The following is a 22,731-nucleotide window of genomic DNA, read 5'->3' as shown; positions in this document are numbered from 1 at the left end:
AAGAGAAAAGGTACTGGAGAAGACAATGGAAAAAGTAAGAGTGGGCAACAAACCACTGGAGTATAAAGGGCAAAAAATCTTCATTTATCCAGATATAAGCTTTGAACTCCTAAAGAAGAGAAAAGAGTTCAATGCAGCAAAAGCGATTTTATGGAAGAAAGGATATAAATTTACACTGAAGCATCCTGCGGTATTGAAAATATTTATTCCAGGACAACAAAACAGACTATTCTCGGATCCAGAAGAAGCACGAAAATTTGCAGAACAATTACAAAAATAGACTGAGGGATGAAGACGGGTAATGAGAGCAAAAATCATCACGATTGATATGTATGTGGGTAAAGACAAGAATAGACTGAGGGATGAAGACGGGTAAGGAGGGTAAAAATGACCACGATTGATATGTATGCGGGTAAAGAGGTATAAGAGTGAATAGAGACAATGGGCATATGTGAAAGTATCTGTAATTAGAGGAAAACATAGAGAGTATAGACAAGAATTAATAAGGGAAGGTAATGGAATAGAGAGAATAAGGAGGGAATTAAAAGAGTGACCTTTGTGACATATAAAAAGCGAAATCTTTTCTGGGGGGGGCTGGGTGGGGGAAAAGAGCGGTCACTGCAAAATCAGTTGACGCTTGCGAGTGGATTCGCAAATCCAAATGGAGAGGGGAGATGTGGTTGTCCGACAAGGGATAAAGGGCAACTCAGGAGGGGAAGGGGAGATTGGGGATAAAGAAGATAGAAATAGGAGAATAAGGAAATTGTTGGATGTTGTAGGAATGTTGTCTGGTAAAGAGTTGAAAATAAGAAAAAAGAAATGGAAAAGGAGGAAAGGTAATGATGGAAAAACAGAAAGAGAAGATAAACAAAATATAAAATGGCTACGCTGAACTATATGACTCTAAATATTAATGGAATACATAACCAAATTAAAAGGAAGAAACTACTAAATTTACTGAAAAAGGAAAAAATAGATATAGCATTTGTCCAAGAAACACACTTAACTGAATTGGAGCACAAGAAATTAAAGAGAGATTGGGTAGGACATGTAACAGCAGCATCGTATAATTCAAAAGCAAGAGGAGTGGCTATATTAATTAGCAAAAATGTGCCATTTAAAATAGAAGAGGAATTAATAGATCCAGCAGGGAGATATGTTATGATAAAATGTCAGATATATTCAGAGCTTTGGAATCTACTTAATATATATTCACCTAACGAAGAAGATCAAAAGTTTATGCAAGATATCTTTTTGAAGGTAGCTAATACGCAAGGGAACATACTAATAGGAGGGGATTTCAACCTGAATTTGGATCCAAATATGGATAAAACGGGGAAAAAAATTAACAGGAAGAACAAAGTAACCAAATTTATAATTAAATCAATGCAAGAAATGAAACTTGTGGACATATGGAGGAAACAAAACCCAAAAGAAAAGGAATACTCATACTACTCGACTAGACATAAAACATACTCAAGGATAGACCTATTCCTGTTATCAGCCCACATTCAAGGGAGAGTTAGGAAAACGGAATATAAAGCTAGACTATTATCGGACCACTCACCCCTGTTATTGGCAATAGAGCTAGAGGACATCCCTCCAAGAATGTATAGATGGAGATTAAACCCCATGCTACTTAAAAGACAGGATTTTAGAGAATTTATTGAAAAACAATTAAAAATGTACTTTGAAGTAAATACGGAATCAGTGGAAGATAAGTTTATACTATGGGACGCAATGAAAGCATTCATTAGAGGGCAAATAATAAGTTATGCAACCAAGATGAAGAAGGACTATAATCAGGAAACAGAGCAGTTGGAAAGGGAAATAATAAACATAGAAAAAAAATTAGCAATAAAGGAAGATACAACCAAAAGAAGAGAATTGGCGGATAAAAAAATAAAATATGAAACATTACAAACATATAAGGTGGAGAAGAATATAATGAAGACAAAACAGAAATATTATGAACTAGGGGAAAAAACACACAAAATCCTAGCATGGCAGCTTAAGACAGAGCAAACTAAGAAAATGGTATTGGCAACAAGGAAAAAAGACAAACAAATTACATATAATCCAAAAGAAATTAAGGAAAACTTCAGAGAATTCTATGAACAATTATACCGAACCGAAAACGAAGGGAAAGAAGGGAAAATAGATGAATTTTTGACTAAAATTGAACTACCAAAACTACAAATAGAGGAACAAAATAAATTAACAGAACCATTTGGAACAGTAGAAATACAAGAGATAATAAAAAATTTACCAAATAATAAGACACCAGGAGAGGATGGACTCCCAATAGAATTCTACAAAACATTTAAAGACCTAATAATACCGCCCCTCCTGGATGTAATCAACCAGATTGATGAGACACAAAACTTACCAGATTCATGTAAAACAGCAATAATTACAGTGATACTAAAACAAGGGAAAGATCCACTCTCACCAGCGTCATATAGACCAATATCTCTGCTAAACACAGATTATAAGATAATAGCTAAACTATTAGCGAACAGATTAGCAGAACAGGTACCGAAAATGGTAAATTTAGACCAAACTGGATTTATCAAAAAAAGACGCACAACAGACAATATTTGTAAATTTATTAACTTAATTCATGCAGTAGAAGGAAATAAAGCACCGGCAGTAGCAGTTGCTTTAGACGCAGAGAAGGCCTTCGACAGAGTAGAATGGAATTACTTGTTCAAAGTATTGCAAAAATTCAGTTTACCGGAGAAGTATATTAATTGGATTAAAGCATTATATAAGGGACCGTTAGCGAAAGTGACAGTAAATGGACATGTATCAAAGCAATTTAACTTAAGCAGGTCAACGCGGCAGGGATGCCCACTATCACCATTATTGTTTGCGCTAGCTATAGAACCACTAGCAGAATCGATAAGAAGAGATAATAATATAAAAGGAATAAAAATAAAAGACAGGGAATATAAAATCAGTCTGTTTGCGGATGATGTGATAGTGTACTTAACAGAACCAGAACTATCAATAAAAGAACTATATAAGAAATTGAAGGAATATGGAGAAGTGTCGGGATACAAGATAAACGTAAATAAAAGTGAAGCAATGCCTATGAATAACGCGGATTTCTCAAAATTTAAGGAGGAATCCCCATTCAGATGGCAAACGCAGGCAATAAGATACCTAGGTGTGCAAATAAACAAAAATCTAGGCCAATTATATAAACTCAATTACAATCCACTAATGAAAAAATTACAGGACGATTTAGAGCATTGGAAAGAGCTACCACTAACACTGATAGGAAGGATAAACTGTATTAAAATGAACATTTTTCCAAGGATACTATACTTATTTCAGGCATTGCCAATACAACTGACAGAAAAATTCTTCAAAGAGTTAAAGAAAATAATAAGGAGATTTTTATGGAGATGGGGGAAACCGAGGATAGCACTAGATAAATTAACAGAATGGTATAAACAAGGAGGCTTACAATTGCCAAACTTCAAAAATTATTATAGAGCCGCACAATTAAGGTACCTATCAGATTTTTATCAAACAAGGGAAAAACCAGACTGGACGAGACTAGAATTAGATAAAATAGGGGAAAAGATACCTGAACACATATTATATAAATGGGACGAAAAATTGGTACAACATAGAACTTCTCCAGTATTACACCATCTCCTCAATATATGGAAGAAGATTCATGTAGAAAGAAATAAAATAAATTACCAAATACCAAAACTAATATTGACGCAAAATAAGCTACTCCCTTTTACAATAGACAACCTTGCCTTTAGAAAATGGGAAAAAAAAGGGATTAAAAGAATAGAAAATTGTTTTTCAGGAAGTAGATTCTTATCCTTTGAACAAATGAGAGATAAGTACAATATAACTGGAGATACAGCGCTGGCATATTACCAACTGAGATCCTACTTGAAAGATAAATTAGGAAGCAACTTGAGTTTACCAGAGGGAAGTAACCTTGAATATGTGATTACAGATACAATGTTAATCAAAAGATTTATAAAAAATATGTATATTAAACTGCAAGAAAAGGAAAATGAGGAAACAAATGGTAAAACTAAACAAAAATGGGAACAAGATTTAAATATAAAGATAAAAAAGGAAACATGGGAGAAGTTATGCTCTGGAACGATGAGAAATACAATAAATACGAGGCTGCGTATGATACAATATAATTGGTTACACAGACTATACATTACACCGCAAAAGTTAAATAAATGGGACCCAACAGTATCTGATAGATGTTTTCGATGTAAAAAAGAAAGGGGAACAACAATTCATGCAATCTGGACATGTGAGAGAGTAGAAAAATTTTGGGATGATCTCAATCAGATATTAAATAAAATAACAGAAAACAATATACCAAAGAATCCAGAGATCTTTCTCCTAAGTAACATAAAAAATAAAGAATTTGGAATTGACTTGGAAGATGCACAAAAAAGATTTGTCAAGATAGCCCTAGCCGTAGCAAAAAAATGTATTATGTCAACCTGGAAATTGGAAGATAATTTGAAAATACAACAATGGTATATAGAAATGAATAAATGTATTCCATTAGAAAAAATAACATATAGTTTAAGAAATAATATTGAAATATTCGAACAAGTATGGGAGCCTTACATTAAATACAATAGCGAAAACCTACCGGGGACAAACATTACCTAAGTTGATGGAAGGAGAAGAAAAGAAAAGAATGGACTCAGTAGAATTTCTGGTGTATTTTTGTTGAATGACAACATTGTCTAACTGAATTAATGCAACCTAGATTGTATACCTAAAATGGATGAGGGGGGGGGGGGTGGGGGGGTGGCTTGGGAGGAGGGAGGGGGGAGGGAGAAAAAGTCACTGTAAATGTGTGGAAAAGAAAAAGTGTATATCATGGCTATTGTGATTTATGGTGTGAAAAATAAAAAATTAAAAAAAAAAACCAAAAAAAAACCTGGCTTTCTCAATCAACCTGCATGTTGAAATCTCTCATAACTATTGTAACATTGCCCTTTTTGCATGTCTTCTCTTTCTCCCACTGTAGTTTGACGTCTCATCCTGGCTACTGTTTAGAGGCCTGTAAATAACTCCCATCAGGGTAATTTTAAGACCATAAATCATATGACATAGGAGCAGAAATAGGTTATTCAGCCCATCAAGTCTGCCCCACCATTTAATCACAAGCTGAATCATTTTGCTACTCAACCTCACTGCCTGGACTTTTATCAATCTCTGTCTTAAATATACCCAATGATCTGGCCTTCACACTGACTGGGGCAACAAATTCCACAGATTTATCACCCTCTGGCTGTAGAAATTCCTACTCATTTCTGTTTTAAGTGGACACCCTTCACTCCTGAAATTGTGCCCTCTTGTCCTAGACACTCCCACCATGGGAAACAACCTTTCTACATATATTCTGTCCATGCCTTTCAACATTCGAACTGTTTCAATGAGATTCCCCCCCTCATTCTCCTAAATTTCAACAAATACAAGCCAAGAGATGCTCCTTACATGATAACCTTTTCATCCCAGAATCATCCTAGCAAACCTCTTTTAAACCCTCTCCAACTTCAGTACATATTTTCTTAAATGAGGAGCCCAAAACTGCTCACAGTACTCCAAGTGAAATATCACTACTGCCTTATAAAGCCTTGACATCACTTCCCTGCTTTTATATTCTATTTTTCTTGAAATGAATGCCTTCTTTGCCACCTTCTCAACATGCAAGCTTGCCTTCAGACTATCCTGCAAGAGGACTCCCAGGTCCCATTGCATCTGGGTATTATCAATTTTCTCCCTATTTAAAAAAATAGTCTGCCAGTTTATTTTTTTCTACCAAAGTGCATGATCGTACTTTCTGACATTAATTCTTCTAATCTGTCAAAGCCATTTTACAGCCTTCTTGTTTCCTCCACACTACCTGTTCCTAAACTTACTTGCATATCACATGAAATTTGACCACCAGGCCATTCATTCCATAATCTAAATCATTCATAATGTAACATAAAAGAAGTGGCCCCAATACCAACCCCTGTGGAACACCACTAGGAACTAGCAGCCAATCAGAATATGCTCCACGATCACAAATGTCACCCCACCATTTCCATATTTCCATATCCAGGCCTATTATGAACAATCATCTTTTTCAGCCTTCTATATTGGATGCAGGTTGTAGAGAATGGGTCGTGTTGGGTATTGAGAGTCTTAGGGATTTATATATCTGAGGCAACTTTGCATCATTAATTTAACCTTCTTAATAGGCATTTCTTTTAGATATTTACAAATTAGGCATTTTGCTCAAACTAAACTCTAATTTTCCCTGTGTTCACAAAACCAATGTTCTGGATTTACTTTTTGATATAAACTTTTATCATGGCAGATTGATAGCGACCATTTATTAAAATCTGATGGATCTAAAAATGGGTTCTGGAAATGCAATTAGGAGGGAATGGGGAAAAAATTTGAATATCTCTATTCCCAATGAAGATTGGGATACTTCTCTTGATTTGTCTAATAATACTTAATTTTGTGCACGACATCATTTATTGCAATTCAACGTGGTGTATAGAATGCCACTAAGGTTAAATTTACCCATTTTTATTCTGACATGGATCCAATATGTGACAAATGTAGAATTCATGAGGCATCACTGGTTCATATGTTTTGGGATTGTTCATATGTTTTGGGGATGATTTTTTCAGATGTTTTCAGAGATTCTTTGGATCAAGCAAGATCCTTGTCCCTGATGAGCTTTGTTTGGTTATTCACAACAGGGAAATATTTCCTTGAACCTAACTCAGAGAAGAGTTGTAGTTTTTACCTCGTTGTTATCCAGATGAGCAATTTTAATTAAATGGAAAGATAGTCTACCATTGACACACATGCGCTGGATGCAAGATATTATGTCTTGTTTGAGCTTGGAGAAAATCAGATCTACTATTAAATAAACTATGTTTGATTTTGACAAATTATGGGGTCCATTCATGGATTACCTTCACAATTTGATTATATAATCTCAAATTAAACTCACTCATATTGTGATCACTGCCCCCTAATTATTCCTTTACTCTAAGATCTCTTATCATCTTGGGTGAATTACACAAGCCTCATGAACAAGCTGCTCTAAAAAAAAATAGGCTATCTACAAAATCTCTCACTTGAGATCCAGTCTTAACCTGTGTTTTCCCAATCTACTTGCACATTAAAATCCCTCATGACTACCATAACATTGCCCTTCTGACACACCTTTTCTATCTGCTGTTGCAATGTGTTGTCTACATCGTGGCTACTGTTTTGAGGTCTGTATTTAGCAGCCAACAGTGTCTTTTTACCCTTGCCATTTCTGAACACAACCACAATGATTGTATATCTTCTGATCCTATGTCACCTCTTTCTAATTATTTAATGTTGTTCCTTTACCAACAGAGTCATCCCACCCTCCTCTGCTTTCCTGCCTATCCTTTCAATACACTGTACATCCTTGGACATTCAGCTCCCAGTGACATCCATCCTTTAGCCATGGCTCCATTGTGGCCACAGCACCATACCTGTCTATGTGTAGCAGTACTATAAGGTCATCCACTTTATTTCTTATGCTGTGTGCATTTAAATGCAAAAGCTTTAGCCCTTTATTTGTTATATTTGACTCTGTGTCCCTGTTGCTTTGCAATGCATCCCATGGCTGCAATGTGGCCCTATCTGCCTGTCCTTCCACACATACTCACTCCCAGCTGTGCATGCTTGTGCACCAACCGCACTTCCTCTGCTTCTTCACTTAGGCTCCCATCCTCATGTGAATTGAGTTTAAGTCACCTACCCCCACCCCAACAGCATTAGCAATCCTCCTTGCTTGCTCTCAAGTTCAGGTGCAACCTGTCCCACTTGAAAAAGTCTCTCCTTCCCCAGAAAAGGTTCCAATGATCCAACATCTTGAAACCCTGCTGCCTCCACCATCTCTTCAGCCACACATTTGTCTGTACTATCTTCCAGTTCTGACCTTCCCTTGCTCATGGGACCGTTACTCTTTCAGTTTCTTAATTCTTCCCACAGGGGTTCTAGAACTTCTGATCCAATGTCTCCTCTCTCCAAAAATGTTTTTTTTTGACCAGCAGAACCACCCAACCCCCTCTGCCTACTGTCCTGCCTTACGATACATTGTGTATCCACAGATATTTAGTCCCAGTTGTGGTTTTCTTTCAGCCACGACTCAGTGATGGCCACAATGTCATACCTGCCAAATTCCATCTGTGCTACTAGATCATACTGTGGGCATTTAATTTTAAGACCTTCAGCACTGTATTCATCTCTCTTATCAATTTTGCTTTCAAAGTACCCCGAGTTAAATCCTTAATCTTATGCTTGCATTTTTTACCCTATTGACTGCCTATCCTTCAGAATCTTTTGCCCTATTCACTGCCCTCTCATTCTGGTTCTTATCCCCCAGTCAAACTAGTTTAAACCCTACCCAGCTCTAGCAAACCTGCCCATCAGGATATTAGTCCCCCTCCTGTGCAGGTAATATGTTCCCCAGAAGAGATCCCAATGATTCACAAATCTGAACCCTTGATCTCTGCATGAACTCTTCAGCCATTCACTCATCTGCTGTAAATTCCTATTCCTGCCCTCACTGGCATGTGGCACAGGCAGCAATCCAAAGATTACCACCCTAAGCTCCTGCTTTTCTAACTCCTCATATTCCCTCTTCAAGACCTCACTCCTTTTCCTAACTATGTCATTGGTACCAACATGAACCACAACATCTGGCTGTTCACCTTCCCACATGAGAATGCTGTGGACTCAATCCAGATGTCCTTAACCCTGGCACCTGGGAGGCAACATACAATTCAGGAGTCTTGCTCTTGTTCACAGTGCCTCCTATCTGTTTTCCTATTGAATCCCCAATCACTACAGCTCTCCTCTTCTTCCTCCTCTTTCCCTCTGAGTTGAAGGGCCAGAGGCATGACCACTACAACTACTACCACTCACCTGTTGTGAGAAAGAGAAATTGGAGTAGATCGCTTGCACATCACCAGATCATTCATGATCACCCACATTAACAATATTCTCCAGCCCTATCTCTGTATCCTTTCATTCCTTTAATGCTCAGAAATCTACCAGTCTCTGTTTTGAATCCATGCAATGACTGATCCTCCATCGATAGCATGGAATTCCAAAGGCTCATCATTCTCCACATGTAGAAATCTCAATAGATCTCAGAGCTCCATACTTTGCTAGCAAGGTTAGCATTAATTGCCCATTCATAATTGATGATGGTGAGTTGTTCAAAGTCAGTTTCTTCCCAGCTGTTATCAAACTCTTAAATTGACCTCTCATTGGTAAAAGATGATGCCCTTGCACTGTTTTAACTGTGATTTTCTCTATACCCTGAATGTTCTCTGTAAAACTGAACACTACATTCTTTAACCTACTGTACCATTACACCCTGCACCACCTTTTCTTACTACTGCACTTCATGTTGTGCTTAAGTATAGATTAACTTGCCTAGGTAGCACATAAAACAAGGTTTTTCACTATATGAACAACTCAATAAAATGAAAGAGTCATAGAACATTACAGCAGATTATGGATTAGAGAAGGGAATTGATGATGAGGTCAAAGTTCAGCCATGAATAGTCAAGCATGTACAAAGGGCTGAATGGCCTAATGGCACTTCACTCTTTTGAAGTGCCAAAATTATCCATTTCAATTAACAGGGAAGGGAGAAATAAAAAGTAATATTTTTTAAATAACAAAATGATGTTTCCAGCAGGTCCGGCAACATCTGTGGAGAGAAAGACAGTTTACATTTCACATCAGAGACCCTTTACCTGATAAAGAAATAGAGACAAGTTGCAGAGAAGGTGATAGAGAGGAGAAAAAGTCAAAGGGAATCACTGAGCGGGAGTGAGGCAGGGATGTTGTGGGACCATCCAGACACCTGAGTTAATAGGCAGGTAAAGGTGCAATAAGTTACTAATTGCAGGGTTGTGGCACATCCCAGAAAGATCAAGGTGTGTTCCTGGAGACAATATCACAGATGGGTGACCGACAGAAGAAGCGGCCTGACTGAGGAAGTGTGTTACTTTATATTGGAAAATTCATAAGGCCGCTACATTCCCAGAGAGAAGATAATCCTTTAGCTTGCATTGGGCCTCATTGTAAAGGTGTAGTAGGGCACAGTAGGAGTGAAATAGAGAATGGAAGGGGCAGGCAACAAGAAAGTTCAACTCTGCTTCTCTCTCCACAGATACTGCCTGGCCTGCTGAGTATTTACATCATTTTAAAATGTTATTTCTGAGTTCCACCATCTGCAATTTTTTTTTCATTTTCATTTGCTGTTGAATTCATCGCCACTTCTCTTTCAGATTAAGTTTTTCTTTACATTTTATTCATATACTTACAGCATGGTAAAGCCGATTCCAGCCATTTAAACCTGTGCTGCCCAATTACACCCAAATTAACCTACAACCCCATACATTTTGGAAGGTGGGAGGAAACTGGAGCATCTGGGGAAAACCCATACAGAGAGTTGTTTCTCTCGCACCATTTCACGAGATTTTCCACCTCTTCTCTGTAGGGCGACTCATCATTGTTGCTGATGAGGCCAACTACTGTTGTGTCATCTGCAAACTTGATGACACTGTTGGAGCTGCAGCTGGCGATGCAGTCGTGGGTCAGTAGCATGAACCCCATCTCACCATACCCCTTCACCCACTGTGCTGCAATTCCAGGAAAAAAAAATCTGTATTCCAGTGGCGACCTGAACAAAATGCTTTTGAAATGGCCAAACAGGCTGTGGAGCAGGCCCTGCCACTGACCCCTTGCCAGACTGGAGTACCCTTTGAACTAAAGGTCTCTGTGACAAAGACAGTAGCTAAGTGGAGCCTCTGGAAGACGCGGCAAGGCCGTAGAGTCCCACTCGGCTACTGGACCAAGTCCCTCCCAGAAACTGCCTCTTGGTACTCCCCATTCAAGCACCAGCTGCTCGCCTGCTACCTGGCATTGTTAGCGACTGAGCACCAGACCTCAGCTGAGACTGTTACACTCCAGCTGCACCTCCCCATCATATAATTTGTCAAATCTGCAGATGCCACCCATAAGGAGGGTCATACCCAGCAGACCTCCATAGTTCAATGGAAGGGGTACATCACAGACCACACAGAGCCTGGTCCCAAAGTGATGAGTTGTTTATATGAGCAGATTATGTCCATGCCCAAAGGTGACCACCTCTCCACCCAAGGTACCCCACAATTCAGCCTTCCCCCATGGCCTGCGGCCAACATTTCAACACCCTAGACCTCAACCAGCTGCAAGAAACTTGGTTTTTTGACAGCTCCAGCTGGTAGAAGCATGGCAAACAGCATTGGAAATCAACGGCTCTCCACCCCACCAAGGGTAAAACACTTACACAGAGGGATGCGTGGATCAAGCCAACTGGCTGAGCTGGTGGCTGTTGCACTCAACCTAAAATAAATCTCCAAGCCATTCCACATCTTCAAGGATTCCTGGGCTGTGGCAAAGAGTATGGTAGTATGGATGGCCCGGTGGCGGGAGACGGAGATCCATAGCTTCCCGCTCTGAAGTCAACAACACTGGCAGTTCATATGGGAGATGGCAAAACAAAGAACAGTCGTGGTCCATCACGTGGACACGCACACCTCCAGGGTAACTGCTGAAGCTGCCCACAACACCGCTGTGGACTAAACTGCTCAAATCTTCTCTACCAACACTCACCCCAAGCAAATGACCACAACACCTTGACATTATAGTTGCATCATTAAAGTAGGTATATGGGGGCTGATGGGATGTGATGCTGTGCAGAGAACCTGGGAATCTCACTATCCCATAATGAAGCAGGAACCATGGTTACCATTTGCCCCATTTGTCAAAATTGACAGGGGTTGTCAATGGGTCCCCAGGCCATATTCATGTGACTTGGTCAGATATGGGCAGTTGATTATATCGGGCTCTCCCCCACCAACATTAAAGCAATATAACCTCATCATGATGGTTGACACTTATTTTGGAATCCTGGTGGCAGTACCCTGCCGGCAGACTGACCAGGACAGCACTATTAAAGGGCTACTATACCTTCTCTTCCATTTATGGAGTACCACGGCAGGTACAATCCAACCAGAGCTCACACTTCACGGGGCCATATGTACAGGAATGGGCAGCAGAGGTCGGTATCTCATGGCTGCTGCATACCCCCTACCACCTACAGGTATCCAGGTTAATTGAGCAAATGAATAGCCTGCTAATGGAACAGATACGCACACTGACGCCCACCAATACACTGCAGGGGGCAGTGGACAACCTTAATTCCCATCAAATTGACCAGGGTTAATCTTCACTCTCATGCCATCTGGCATCCTCAGAGGAGGAGGTAGAATATATCATGGCTAATGTGATTTATGGTGTGAAAAATAAAAAAATTTTAAAAATTTAAAAAAAAAAGAGGAGGAGGTAGAAGATCAGAACCCTGAGGAATCAGGTAGAGTAAGAGTGCACCAACCACAAGGTCTGCCTTGTAAGTACTAAACAAGCAGCAATGGTAATTCAACATGATAATGGTATTTTCAAAACAATAATTTTTATTATTAATTAATAGCATAACACTTCTTACTTAACTCTGACTTAACCCCACTATGTGCAAATGCACGCACATGCATTTGTGTGTGTGTGTGTGTGTGTGTGTGTGTGTGTGCTGTAATAGCATTGTGCTAATTTTGGATCCAGTTTGCCAGCGTGCCATGAACCCAAGTCTTTACTGCTGTTCAAAAGTATTTATGGAGTAAATGTGAGGCATCAGATTTCTTTAAATTGTTCTTCAAAAGCAATTATGAAGTATTTTGAAACAGCAAGTCATCAGACCCCTTTAAAACTCACAAATCTCTTGTCGTGTTGTGTTCAGAGCAATGTTTCTTCATATGAGTGACTTTTCCCCTCTCTTGTATGGAGATTTTGGAATCTGTGTTCCGCAAGATGAATCTGTCCTCTTTTCAAAGAGACAGTGAAGTGGCTATTTTCTTCCACAATGATTTAATAAACCCAGGTTAAACGAAGTGGTCATGTGAAAATGGACACAATAGAATCTATCCTCTTCTCAAAGAGACAGTGTAGTAGCTATTTTTTTCCACGATGATGTCCATCTTAAAATGCATATGTTTCAAATGCAGATAATTTTTCTCTCTTAATTAGAAGTATCAATTTCCATGCCCTCTTTAACTTAAAGATAGAGTCAGAAGTGGTCTTCCTCCTTCAAAAGCCACTTATTCTGTGTTCTCCTTTGACTGGGAGTAACATGCAACAGTGCCTTTTCTGGTTACTGCATCTTCAATCCTGTTGTGAAAGTTTGTATTTTTGAGATATCCAGAAATGTCAGTTTTCAAGAAAAGGACCACTGATTTTGTCTTTATTAAAAACATTAGTCCTTAGCTTCAAAATTGGGGCTAGAGAAAACCACATGTTTACTGGGCAGCTCAACTTCCAGGCAGACCATTAAACTAATCATCTAATCACCTAAAGTCATTTGATCACTCCAGCCATTTCTTGGGCTCACAGAAGCAATAATGGCTTTTAACACAAAAGCGCTAAATAGCTCTGTCAATTGAGTTGAGAGCTGTCAGCAAGCGAGCCCATTCATAAGTGCTAATAAAGCTGATTAAGTCTTCAGCTATGATTTGACTTGTCATTGGCCGTAGGGCACACACATCAACTCTCAAGGTGCTAGCAGAGTTTCATTACAATTCTATTTCAGCCTAGAAACTTCCCTTCCCTTTGTGTATGTTGATGGCTTCATATTATTGGGAGACTTAACATTTACATGTGCTAATTAAAGACTAAATCTTGGCTATACAGAATGAGGATGTTACAGTGTATTGGAACCGATCCTTCCACTTTTGTTCATGTAAGAAATTATTTCTCTTCATTATGACTTATGCTGCCATAGAAAACATTATTGATCATCGCTGCATTGATCAGCATTATGGAAGCCTACAACACATTCCTCAGGGTGGCCTTCAAGTATGTCAACTGCACCACAGATTAAATTGCTGGATCTGTATGAGAGCTTCGATGCACACTGCTGAGGGACTTCCACTTACGTCAATCCCATTCAATGACACAGAAATGTACTATTTGAATGGACTTGTTGATTCTGCAGGCTTCAGGTGTCCCAATATTGGGGGGGGGGGGGGGGGTGTGCAAATGGCATTGACCTCTGTAAGGTAAAACATCATGAGATGGGAATGTGTAAGGAGTTACCCTGTACAGGGCTGTAACAAGATGTGAATGCATCCTTGTACTTACAAGATAAGAGAGACATTGATGGATTGAGAGGCAGGAAGCTAGCAGGGAAAGGATAGCAACAGTTTTAGTCATTGGACAAGTAATGATATGATGATGTTCTAAGCATGTATCCAAGGGTATAAAAAATCACCATTTTGCTGATAACGGCAGAATGCATTCTCCGACTAACATTGTTAGTCGCAAGTGTTACAATCCGGTAATAAAGAACAAAGAACCCTGATTTCGACTCAGTCTGGTGTTTGTCTCACTCATTCATGAACAAAGCAGACCTAACACCTCCCATCTACCTCCCAGCTGCACAACATTACATGCAGTGACCCCACCCCCAGTTAGGTGTGTGTTTCAGGTACTGTTTCTTTTCCTTCCTACAATCTGGCAAGCACTGGAATCCCAACTCTCAGAGTGACTCCCCAACCAATGAACTGGGCAGGGGAATGTTCGTGCAAACATTTTAATGAACACTAGTCCAACCTGTTAATAGGTCACACAAGTGTGGGCAAGAATGGTATCCAAATATGCCAGTGTCCACAGCCAAGAGCACTGCAAAGTTGGGGGCTCCCTGAGTGTTCAATGGCACACAGTGGATATGTGGACAATGTGCCTACCCCTGGCTCCTAAGGAATGGTATGACTGTTGCTTTCCAGGATATGCTCTGCCTTATATCCACCACTTTAATGATTTTGGGGAGCACCCAGCCTACCACAGATACTGGGACACAAGGGCAAAATTTGAGGCAGAAAGGTTCTGAATTATTACTTTCCCCCAGTATAGCATTGCCTACCTGTCTGGTGAAGTTATCCGCATGACCAGCATGCTGGAGACTCTGGCCAATGAGACAGCTGTGGCATATGGAGGATGATCTGATTCAAGTGGCAGCAAAACTGACAGCTGTCTGCATGGTTACTTTGCAGAATTAGATGGTATAAGGAATGGTGCACTTACATACCCGATGAATTGGGGAATATCACTCATTTTGCTGACCATATGCAAGAGTTGGTGGATAAAATTAAAAAAATCAAGGGACTAGTTCCTGTATCATGATTCCTCCTGAGGAAACTGGTGGTCTTTTGAGGCTCTGGGAAGCTAGTGGGCTATTGTTATTCACTGGGTCACTGATATCACTCTCATGGTGGTGGGGTTTTGTCTTTTCAGTTGTCTTTGTAAATTTACCTGGAAAACTCCTAATCTATATTGATTTACTATATGTAATGATTGGCAAGTTTCGTGATTTCTGAGGGGTGGAAATGTAGTGGGTCATGTGACCTGTTCATCTGGAACATGGTGGAATGTGGATTGCAGAGGTCATGTGGCCTTTCCATCTGGAACCTAATCAGAAGTCACCTCACCTGCCAATCAAGGTCAAGCCCTGCCCTCAGGTCAATGGACACCTGGTCATTGGCCCCTTTAATTGCCTCATCGATACCTGGGCTGGACTTTCCAGCTGATGGACATTATAATGTCCACCATGTGTGAGCCATCTGTCTCCTTCTCTTCTGGGATGAACACGAGATCCACTCCACGTTGTGAACTGTGGACAACAATGGAGATTTATTTACTTTTTTTTGGCCATACAGCTTCTTTCTTGGTAGTGGGTTTAAATTTTTCTTTATTTTATATAACAAAATAATATCAATACAATATAATCTGTTTGATTAAAATGTGGATGAAATTTTATGATTTAAGTGTAATGTATCTTTTTGAATTTTAACATATATCCATATGTACTTTGTATTTTTGGATGTGAAATTTCAATTTTAATAAAAATATTGAAAAAGGAAGAAAAAGAGTCATTTACAAGGTGTGTACAAAGGGTTGGGGGCTGTATAATGTGCCTTTAAAAATCACTGTCCCTAGTTTAGAACAGTTAAGAGCTGTGCCTGCACTTTATCAAGGGGTAGCGGGTATCGTTGTAAGAGCGAAGCAGAAAAATTTGCAGACCTTGAAATTGTAGTGAACACACCAAAATGCTGAGGAACTCAGCTGATCTTTTCAGCATCTATCAAAGACAAAGATATATTGCCGAATAAGGCAGAAGCAGAAATCTCATAAAGTCTCAGAATTCAACAAAGGGGGAGGAATGTAGACCAAAAAAAGGTGTAAATTGGATATAATAAGGGGCAAGGTAAAAATTTATCACATTTGTGCCAAAGGAGATGGGTAATTGAGAGACAGAGATCTCCCAGTGACCACCCTTTTTAATTCCCGATTCCATTCCCTTGCTGTCTGCCCATGGTCTCATGCACTGCCAAACTGAGACAACCTGTCAATTGGAGGAACAACACCTCATCTTCCGACTGGGGATCCTCCAACTGGATGGCATTATATTGACTTCTCTGGCTCTCATTCAACCCTCCCCTCACTTCTTCCCGTCACCTTTCCCTATCTCTGTCTCTCCATTCCACCTCCTTTCACACAAACATGATAAATTCTTACCTCATCCCTTATCATATCCGATTAACACCTTCTGTTGGTCTGGATTCCTCCCCCAGCCGCATTGTCTGAATTCTGAGACTTTCTGAGATTTCCTGCTTCTGGCTCATTCTGCTTATTCCTTGAAGAAGGACTTGGGCTTGAAACATTGGCAATATATCTTTGTCTCCTATGGATGTTGAAAAGACCAGCTGAGTTCCTCCAGCATTTTGCTGTGTTTTTACGATCATACATTTTAACTTAGTTATATACTCTGGGGGGGGGGGGGGGGTGGTGTGTGTGTGTAGACATGTGTCTTTTATCCATGTTGTGACTCCCTTGTGCATGCAAATAAAAGCCACTGTGTTCCGTCTTAATGGGACTCGTTGGGCTTGTTTCTTCACGCACAACAGGTGACCAATCTAACACTCTTCTCACCATTACGCCCACCACCACCAGTCACACAAAAATGGCATGGCAACCAGATCTTCCAGAGGACAAGGCATCTCAGGGTAACAGTAAAGGTCATGAGCAAGGGATGCTTTCACCAGAAGGTTCTCCTGGACTGCTGCAAGTTTGAGATGAAGGACATCTACTGCCTCCATGACGTTGTGGGTAACAGTCACTTTGATGTGACCTTCAGTGCCCGGAAGGCAGATGCTCTGGGACTTCCAGGAGATGGGGAGCGTGGCTCCAATCTTCAGGGTGCAGCCACTCTTCACCCTCCCTTCCTATGCAGAAATGAGTGATAATGGTTCACATATTCAGCCCACAAGTGTCATTCATGGACATGCTCATCTTCCTGGGCCATTATTTCTAGGGAACAAGGACCTGTGTTAGGAATCAAAGACATGTTTTGAATCTTCATCAAGAAGCAGAAGGAAAATCTGAGAATGGACAGCCAAGCTGCCATCATCCATACCAACTCCCTGCCCCTCTCAGTGTTTGGCATTGGAAGGAACCGTGGGTACTTGGTTTATGGTAGCTTCAATTGCATCATCGACGTGAATAGATGATCCAATGGTGACACAGGACACTGGATGATTGAGTGGTCCTGACAGGAGATGGGATGCAACAGGAGATGGGATGCAACAGGAGATGGGATGCAACAGGAGATGGGATGATCGGCAGTGCCCCTCATTTTATAAACCTTTCTATCACCCCCTCAATCTCTTATACTCTGAAGCGGTAAAGATCTAGCCTCTTCCTATAACCAAGCCCTCCAGTCCCAGCAACATCCTGGTGAATCTCCTCTGCACTCCATCCAACTTACTGATGTCTTTCCTATGGCTATAATGATACACTGTACTCCCTGTGGTCTAACCATTGCCTTATGCAGCTGTATCACAAAGTCCTCATTTTTATATTCTATACTCCCAATGAAAGCAAGTGTCTTCACCATCTTGTCCACCTGAGATGCCACTTTCAGGGAACTATGCACCTGTACCCCAGGGTCTCTCTGTGAAAAGGACCCTGCCAATTCACTATGCAAGTCCTGCCCTGGTCTGATTTACCAAAGTGCATCTCCTCACACTTGTCAGAATTAAATTTTATTTTCCACTCCTTGACCCACCTTCCCAACTAGATCCTATTGTAAGCTTAGACATCCTTCCTCACTGCCCACAACACCACCAATTTTGGTATCATCCACAAATGTATTAATCACATTAATTATCTTGCCATCCAAAGTGTTAATACAGCTGAAACATAACAGTGTACTCAGTACTGACCTTTGCAGCACACATCTGGTCACAGGCCTCCAATCAGAAAGTCATCCTTTCACTGCTACCTCCTGTCTCCTGAATCAAATGGGGGAGCTCTCATGCACATGAGTAGTAGGGGAATTAATGGAAAGAATTCTTTGGGATATGACTTGTGTTCCCTTGGAAAAGGCAGGGAGTGATCACATTTGCATGGTTTTGTGTAGGAAAATCCTGAATCAAAAAATCTGAATGAAGATTGAAGGCAGAGTGGTAGACAGAGTGGTTTCTTGGCATGGTCTGGAAGATAAATCACAAAGGGTTCAAGGCACGCTGGCAAACTGGATTCAAAATGAGCACAATGCTATTACAGCACCAGCAACTGGGGTTCAAATCTGCCGCTGTAAGCAGTTGTACAATCAACCTGTGACCATGTGGGTTTTCTCCATTTGCCTCCCAGGTTCCAAAGATGTATGGGGTGAGTTTGTTAATTAGTTACATGGGGGCCCTTGGCCTGAAGAGCCTGTCACCATGCTGTAGTTCCAAATTGATATCTCCATGATGATAAGAGGCAGGTTACTCTTCTGATTGGGAGACTTGGATGAGAATATAGGTGGTCTGATTCAAAGGTTGGAGCACTGCTTCCAGTTCTGCTCATCACATTGCAGGAAAGATTTGGTAGCAAGAAAGAATGCAGAAGTTCAGGAGCACGTTGCCTGGAATAGAGGACTGCAATTGTAAGATGAGATAAACTTGGTTTATTCTCACATGCAAGAGACTGAGTTGAGAGGTTTGTAAGATTGAGGGGCATAGAGAGGGTAGATAATCAGTCTGTTTCCTCAAGGGAGGGGAGTTGAGAATGAGAGGCTATTGGTTTATGGTGAAGGGAATATTTATAGATTTGAGGGGGAGGCTAGTGGATATAAGGAACGCACTGCCAGAGGAGCTGGTGGAGGCAGATGCACTATCTAAGCAGCATGTGGAGAGAAGAGGGGCACTTCTTAAATTCAGACCAATGTCATTTGCGGACATGGACCTCAGTCTCCATGTAAACAGGCCCTTTGGTAGAACTTGATATATGCTGTACAACTCTAATAAATACCAGTAAAAGGAGTTCTCTACTTTTACAAGAGGGTAGGTTTACTGTCCTTCCCTTTTGTCCTCTTCATCCCCAGTAGTTCCATTCCAATCCCCAAAATTTTGACTAAACCTTACTTCCACCTTACATCCTTTCCTTCTAGAATCCCTTCAGATGCTCCTTTCGGGCACTCGGCCAAAGCAAGTGTTGGCATTACAGATCCTGATTTAAAATGGTTAAATCACAAGGGGGTGACTGTGGAGACACGAGTTCAAAAGGGTTAAATCACAAGGGGGTGACTGGGGAGACACGAGTTCAAAAGGGTTAAATCACAAGGGGGTGACTGGGGAGACACGAGTTCAAAAGGGTTAAATTACATGGGGGTGACTGTGGAGACACGAGACTGCATATGATGTAATCTGGTTAAAAACACAGGTACAATTTCTCCCCCTCCACAGATTCTGCCCGACTCGCAGTCCCTCCAGCAGCTTGCTTTTGACTGTGTAAACTTGATTTGCATTTCTGGGTTTAATAGTTGAGGGCTGGCCTTACAAATCATAAAGGAATTCAATAGGACAGAGAAACAGTGAAAGTAGGAAACATTCTTCTACAGAGAGGCCAGAAATGTATTTGTACACAGAATATGCCATGACATTGGCAAGGCCTTTATCCAGCTATAAGTGATCACAAACAGTGTGTTGCTGGATCTCATGGTGGGTTGTGAGTTACATGAAGACCAGATCAAGCACAGTTCCCTTTCCCAAAGGGACACCCATCAGCCAAATGAGTTTTTACAATATTTTGGTTTAATGGTCAATGTGAAATTCCCAGCATATAGCAAACTAGGAAGGAAGATGAAAAGCAGGATCTCCAGGGTGGTAATCTCAGGATTTCTGCCTGTGCCACGTGCTGGTGAGGGCAAGTATAGTGAGATCAAGCAGATAAATGCATGGCTGAGAAACTGGTGCGGGGGCAAGGCTTCAGATTCTTGGATTGTTGGGATCTCTTTTGGGGAAGGTAAGACCTATACAGAAAGGATAGGTTACACGTGGCTTAATATAGCTGTTCGGGAGGGTTTAAACTGATTTGGCAGGGGAATGGGAAGCAGAGTGCTCGGGCTGAAGAAAATCGAAAATAGTGTGCAGCAATGATGACAGGCAGGTGACGAGACAAAATTGTAACCAGAGGGATGAGAGACACAGTGCATTCAAAAATTGGATTGAAGGTGTCATACTTAAATACATGCATTAGAAACAAGATGCCTGATCTTGCTGTACAGCTACAGATTGGAAGGTACGATGTTTAGGCCATTGCTGAATCGTGGCTAAAGGGTGGATGTCATTAGGAGCTGAACATCCAGGGAAAAAGTGTTTTAGAAGAATAAGCAAGTAGGCGGTGGGGCTCTCTTAGTAAGCAACAATATTAAATCATTGATGAGAAGGGACATAGAATCAGAAGAGATAGAGTCTTATGGGTTGAATTATACAATGGTAAAGGTAAAATGGCCCTAATGGCAGTTATGTACAGGCCCCCAAACAGCAGCTGGGGTGTGGACAACAAAATGCAACTGGAAATAGATGAGCCATGTCAGAAGGGCAGCATTATGATAATCATGGGGGATTTTAACATGAAAGTAGATTGGAAAAGACAGGTTGGTACAGAATCTCAGGAGAGAGTTTGTGGAATGCGAAGGGATGATATTTTGGAGCAGCCGGTTGATGAGCCCACCAGGGGATCGGCTGTTCGGGATTGGGTGCTGTGTAATAAACCAGAGGTGATTAGAGAGCTTAAGAGGCAGTAATCACAATATGAGTGAGTTCAATTTGAAAAGGAGAGACTAAAGTCCAATATATCGATATTTCAGTGGAGTGAAAGAAATTACATTCGCATGAGAGAGGAACTGGCCAAAGATTGGAAAAACACATTAATCAGAAAACAAGCAGATCAACAATGGCTAGAGTTTGTGTGAAAAATGAGGAAAATGGAGGACAGGCACATACCAAAGATTTAAAAAAATTATGAATAAAAAAAATGAGACAATTGTGGCTGATGAGGAAAGTTAAAGCCAAAGTAAAACAAAAAAGAGGGAATACAAGGAAGAAAAAATTAGTAAGTTATACAAGCTCCCATTTTAGTAAAATGGAATTGTCACTGTAAAGAATAGGAGGGACTGAATGGTCACAGCTAACATTTCACACAAGCACAAGTCACAGCCCAGCGATAATTCAATACATTGGAACGAGGGAAGGTTTGTCACAGTCTGCTCCGGAATTTGATATACTTGCAAAGACATTGTGATTTTGCAAAGGGAGAACCATTCTGACTGAAGAAAACAGCTTTTTGAAACAGCTCTCGTGGCCAGCCATTTTTGTGGAATTCAGAGCAAAGCATGCTCTGTGAATGACTAGGCCTTTTTGGTAGATTGGCCTGTGCCAGGAGGGTTTATTGGGAAGCAAAGTGTTTCATTTTAATTGTGACTGGCAGTGAAGTTACTATGAGAGACTGGTGCCAGGGTCTTCGAAGCTTCATGGAGGCCACCCAGTTTGAGTCTTGCCTACAAAAGGATCAGGAGTGTTATGACCACAGCTCATGTGGATGGACATTTCTTCAAAGGCAACGCGAGAAGAATTCATGAGTCTGTAGCAGCCACAACTCCAATTTTCCCATCAGTCCAACATTAATTCTGGGCATCAAATTTCAAAGGCCTACACTTTAACACTGAATTTGAAAGTGAAATTTGATGCAACTCTTCAGATTTTAGTCTGGACTATAATGGTTTGGGAATATCACACACACACAAAACACCTGCGCACAGCTGGGGATAGATTTAGTGTTAAGGATAGTTTAAGAGTTAGGACTATAGCTTAAGAATAAGAAATAAAATTAGATTTTTAAAATTAAACACTATCTGGTTCATTGTCTATTGCTGCTTGTTATACATGGTTCATAACAGATAGACTGGGAAACTTTTAAAAGCTTAGAGAAGGCAACTCTAAGAAGGTGATTGTGAAAGAAAAGATTAAATATGAAAGGTTAGCAAGCAATATCAAAGAGAATACTAAAAGCTTTTTTTTTTAAAAAGAGTAAGAGACCAAAATAGACATAGGACAGATAGAAATTGACGCTAGAGAAATTATAATGGGAGACAAGCAGATGGCAGAGTAATTGAATGAATATTTTGGATCAATCTTCGCTGTGGAAGGCATTAGTAGCATAGGACTCTCATGGGTCTTT

This window comes from Narcine bancroftii, chromosome 4 (assembly GCF_036971445.1).
Source record: "Narcine bancroftii isolate sNarBan1 chromosome 4, sNarBan1.hap1, whole genome shotgun sequence".
NCBI lineage: Eukaryota > Metazoa > Chordata > Chondrichthyes > Torpediniformes > Narcinidae > Narcine > Narcine bancroftii.
This window is presented reverse-complemented; position numbering follows the sequence as displayed.